Here is a 5,831-nt window from a genome sequence, read left to right on the forward strand (position 1 = left end):
CCTGGGCCTACCCGGGGCGCCTCCCCTCCAGGCCCCAGGTCTCCTCCTCTCTCCTCTCCTCCGCCCTGCCCTGGGCACCCCCGCGCGGTGCCCGGGACCCCTGCCTCCAGGTCTGGCGCCCCGTGGCCACCCGGCTACTGCAAGGAGGAAGTCTGGGCGGAGCAAGCAGGAAGCCGGTCAGGCCGGGCCGAGGAGACGCGGGGCGCCGAGTGGACACCGGCGTGCGCGCCGCAGCGGCCCAGTCTCTCCCACGCCGCGTAGGGGGCACTTGGCGACTCTTGTGTGCTAGGCGCTCCCCTGAGTTACGAGAGGGCGGCGTGCGCCCGGGGTGGCCCGCACCAGGGTTGGGGGCGGGGGTGTGATCCGGTCTGCAAGTCTCAGTTGCGAACCTGACCCCCGGGTCGCTGGGGAAACTGGGTTCAATGAAACGCCACTGCGGCCAGAGGGGCCGGAGCGCCCCCGCGACCAGTTCACAATGGGAAGGAACCTTCCCCGAGCGCGAGCGGGACTCCCCGGCGCCCGCAGCCGGCCTGCTGGGGGGAGTGGGAGGTGGAGGCATCAAGTGAATGCCGGACCCCTGCTCCGGACCCTCGCCCGGGCCCTCCTCCCACGCAACTTCAGCCCAGTCAAAGCTCTCGACTTTCGCGAGCACTTGCGCGCGGGGCCCAGCCAGTTGCAGTGACCTTGCCCGGAGCCGGCCGGCCCCTTAAGCCGGGCTTGCTGCGCCTGACTGGGCACTGGAGGCTGGCTAGCAGCCGGTTGTCCTGACGACCCGGACGCCACCCGCCTCCTGGCTCCGCCTCTCTGAGCCCGGCACTCGGCCCCGCCCGGCCTGGCCCTCAGTCGTGGGCGCCACCCCTGGCGCCTCCAGGGACAGTGGGGCCGCCGTGGCGCCGCTCGTCATCGCCCTTGGGCGGCTGCGGGGCACAGAGCTGCCGGAGAGGAGCCCCTGGGGGAGCCAGGGAGGCCGCGGGGACCTCAGAGCCTCACTGCCCCCACTGTACCGGGCTGGGTATTGAGGCCCGAGGAGCACAGTGAGTCCAGCCCTAGGAGAGGTCCTAGTAGAGGTGTGGGAGGCAGAACAAGCACCTGTCCTCTGCATTGGTGGGGTTCCAGCAGACACCACAGGGACCCCCCAGCAGGCGTCCGGCACCTCAACCTGGCCACCTCTCCAGGGTCAGCTGACGCCTCCCTGTGACAGCTCAGCCCCCAGAGGGGCCTGACTGCTGTCTGCGCCCACAAGCCTCTGCAGCCTCCCCCCTTCAGAGCTTCCTGGGGCTGACAGTGGAGCAGAAAGTCCAGGCAACAGGGACCTCTGCTGGTGCTGAAGGGCAGGGGCCTGGTTAGAGGCTGCCCACCGGCTCCGCACCAGTACTAGCAGGACTCCCAGTGCCTGCTGGGCACCGCCTTTCGTGGGCACTGGGGACAGGCTGCACCACATACCAGGGAGCCAGGGTTCGAGTTAGCTCTGGGCTGGTGGGGACATCTTGTTGACTGTATCAATGTGTGCATGGGGGGCTGTGTGTAGATGGGGTTGTCCAGAAAGAGTGCCAGGAAGTGTGATGCTTGAATGAGCAGGTGTCCACCCAGAGGGAGAAGGGGCCCCACGTGGCAGTGGGAAGCAGCACGTCTGCTAGTTGGCTGAGCGAAAGTGGGTGCAAGGGGATGGACAGAAGGGGACCCTCTGAAAGGTATCTGGTGTTGGGAGGAAAGGGGCTTCCCCAGAAACTCCCCGGTGTCAGCGGCACGAGGTGGGTGGGACCTGAAGACAGGCTGGGGGAGGGGAGTCTGATGGGACCTGCGTGCGTGTGGGTGACACAGAACTGAAAGGGGGGAGGGCGAGTGAGGAAGGTGCCCCACTGGCTCTTTCAGCCTCCGCCCCATCTGTGCTGTGTGCTGTGCACTTTTTCAGGGAACTTGAAGTCATTTTACAAACCCATCTCCACAAAGTAGAAAGTAGAAAAAAAAAGTGGATAGGTTGATTTGCAGTTTAAATGTGGCTGTTTAGGGCCCCATCTGGCAGACCCGCCCATCCACCTGCTCCCGACTGGCTCCCCCAAACTCACTTGTTTCTAGAAGGCTCTGGGAGTTTCTAGAGCCCCTGATGAAAGTGCAGAGGGGCCTGGTCTGCCCAGGTGTCCTGGGTGCTGACCCCCACATGCAGCCTCCTTCTTGACCCAGTGTTTCCTCCTCTAGCGTACCCCCCATGGGCCAGCCCTGTGCATGCCGGTCAGCGACAACTGGCTGGTCCTGGAGAGAACACTCTGGGAACCTAGAGCTGTGGGTGGCTGCCAACTGAGAACTGCCCACAGGCTGCCCCAGGGATGAGGAAGGGGCTACAGAGTGACCCTGGCTGAGGGAAAACCTGACTGAGCCTCTCCCTGGATTTCAAACTTTGCCCATAAAGCCTTCACCCCTGCCACGCCACAGCCAGGCCCACCCAGCACCCGGCCCTTGACCCAGCCTGCCCTGAGCACGGCAGAGTGACCAGGACTGGGCCGCCCAGTCAGATGGGCAAGATGGTGGTGTGGAGGGGAACAGGAGACCATCCAGTACCTTCCGTGGGGCTGAGTTGGGTGACTATGAGCTGGCAGGAGGAATGGTGGCAGGATGCTCCAGACAGGGTGACCTCTGTGTCCACCTCCCCTCAGGGCCCTTGTCTCTGTGCTGCTCCCCACAGCAGCCTGGCCCCACTAGCCCCACCCACCCCCTCCAGTCTTTCAGGAGACCTCCAAGTCCTAGCTCCAGTGTCCCTCCTCCTGGCCCCTTAACCCAGGAAAGCCTGCCAAGTCCTGCCCAGCACTGTGCTTCTGGGTACGTAGTTACCTTTGTCATTTCTCATTCTGTCTCTCCCATGATATTGGAGACTCACAGGGGCCTCCCCATGACTAGAATGAAAGCTGGCACGGTCACCTGGCCTGTTCTGGGTTTGCCTGGACAGGTGGCTGGTGTCCCCCACCCTGACCTTCCTCCTCCGTCATATACCTGGGGCTGTTCCCACTTCCTCTTACTGGAGCTCCCCTGGGTTGGCCTAGTGGGTGGGTCTCTTACAGCATAGCCAGGTACTTCTGAAATGGAACCAAAGCTGCCTGGTCAAAGGACCAGAGCCACGGGTCAGAAACCACAGATCTCCCCAGAGCCAGCGCCCAGAGCCCACAGGTGTGAGAGCCAGGATGGATCCTAATGCTCAGGTCTAGGCCATCCCACAGCAGGTCTCAGGCCCAGCAATTGCTGTAAGGGAAAGGGCAAGATGAGGCCCTTGAGAACTAGGGCCTGGTGAGCACCGATTACCATGTGCTAGCACCCATCCTAGGTCCAGGGCAGAGTGGGACACATGAGCTGACCAGGCTTCCCTCTTAGACACCGCCACCACCATCTCCACCACCATCACCACCGCCATCATCCCCACCATCACTACTATCACCACCACCATCACGATCACCACCACCATCACCACCATCACTATCACCACCGTCACCATCACCATCATCTCCACCACCATCATCCCCACCATCACTACCATCACCATCGCCACCACCACCATCACCACCACCACCACCACAACCATCACCACCACTACCACCACCACCTCCACCACCACCACCATCATCATCCCCACCACCACCACCATCACCACCACCATCACTATTATCACCACCACCACCACCACCACCATCACCACCACCACCACCACCACCACCACCATCACCACCACCACCACCACCACCACCATCACCACCACCACCACCACCACCACCACCACCACCTCCACCATCACTATTATCACCACCACCATCACCATCACCACCACCACCACCACCACCACCACCACCACCACCACAACCACCACCATCACCACCACCACAACCACCACCATCACCTCCACCATCACTATTATCACCACCACCATCACCACCACCATCACCACCACCATCACCACCACCACCACCACCACCTCCACCATCACTATTATCACCACCACCATCACCACCATCACCACCATCACCACCACCACCACCACCATCACCACCACCACCACCACCACCACCACCATCACCATCATCACCACCACCACCACCATCATCACCATCACCACCACCACCACCACCACCCCCACCATCACCACCATCATCATCCCCACCATCACTACCACCACCATCACCACCACCACCACCACCCCCACCCCCACCATCACCAGCACCATCATCCCCACCATCACTACCATCATCATCCCCACCACCACCATCACCACCACCACCACCACCACCACCACCATCACCATCATCACCACCACCACCACCATCATCACCATCACCACCACCACCACCACCACCCCCACCATCACCACCATCATCATCCCCACCATCACTACCACCACCATCACCACCACCACCACCACCCCCACCCCCACCATCACCAGCACCATCATCCCCACCATCACTACCATCATCATCCCCACCGTCACCATCACCACCACCACCACCACCATCACCACCACCACCACCACCACCACCACCCCCACCATCACCACCATCATCATCCCCACCATCACTACCATCATCATCCCCACCGTCACCATCACCACCACCACCACCACCACCACCACAGTTCTCCCCTGTAGCTGGGTGAGCAGTGGGATTCTCATGCCCTCGGCCATGGGCAGGGCTGGGCAGGAGCAGCAAACCTGTGGCACATCCCATGTGCAGCATCTACCCCCACTGCTAATTCTCCTGGGCCAGTGGACATGCTGAAGGGCCCTGGTAGGGGACTGGTGCCTCCTAGAGAGCTGCTCCACATACCCCAAAACCTGTGCCCTCCTGCTTCCTTGGCAGAGGAGCCCTGGCAGCCTCTATGAGCAGGGCGGCTCTCAGCAGTGGGTCTGAACCCTGTCAGGCCCAGATCCGAGAGCCCTGAAGTTCCACCTATCTGAGCAAGAACACTTTTAGGGTGCAGCATCTTTCCCAAATAATTGCCTCAGCTTCAGAACAGTTGACCTGTGGCCCTTCTTTTTCTGAACCAGCTGGCTGCTTCTTAAGATAAGCCTGTTCTCCGTGACAAGGGAAACAAATGCAGAGTACCCCAAGCTGGTGGTGGGTCACTGAGAAATATGGGGGCAGAGCACTCCCTGGGGACTCCATGCATATCTGGGACTCCCCTCCGAAGGCTCCCCAGGACCCTGGGACCCTTTCCAGGTTCTCATTTGACTTGGCTTGTCCTAGTGTTGGAGAGAAATCTCCAAGTTGATTCAAACTGCTCAGCCAGAACCCAACCTCTGACCTCTCTTGTAAGAGTCAGAGACAGAACTGGCAGAGTCTGCACAGTGGGTGAGGATGGCCGCCCCCCACTTCCCCACCCTGCACCACCGCCATGGCAGCAGCTGTGTGCCCAGGCCAAGTCCTGCCCCAGGCTCCTCCTGTAGGGCAAGGCAGATCCCAGCGCCCAGGCCAGGAGTGCCTCCTGCGGTGAGGAAGTGGTGCAGTGCTTCCACTCCTTTGCGGCCTAAGCCTGACGCAGGTCTGGAAGCTTCCACTCTGCACTCCAGAGCCCTGTGCAGCAAGGAGGGCTCCCTGCCCAAGGGACCACACGGAGGGGCCAGGTGGGGAGAGAGAGGTGCCTCCCAGGTGACATTGCAGGGCACAAGGCAATGTCCCATCCCAAGAGCCCTGCTCGGATGACGAGGACAGAACCGCCCCACTGAGCCCAGTGCACTCAAGAGTCATGAGTGATCACAAAATGGCTGCTGTTTGAGCCACTAGGCAGTGTGTCACATTGCACAGACGAGGGGGACATTGTAAGGCTGCATCTGAGGCAGTGGACGGACAGGGAACAGA

Source organism: Rhinolophus sinicus, chromosome 15, assembly GCF_057876585.1.
Source record: "Rhinolophus sinicus isolate RSI-liver-muscle chromosome 15, RSI-T2T, whole genome shotgun sequence".
In the NCBI taxonomy this organism is placed as follows: domain Eukaryota; kingdom Metazoa; phylum Chordata; class Mammalia; order Chiroptera; family Rhinolophidae; genus Rhinolophus; species Rhinolophus sinicus.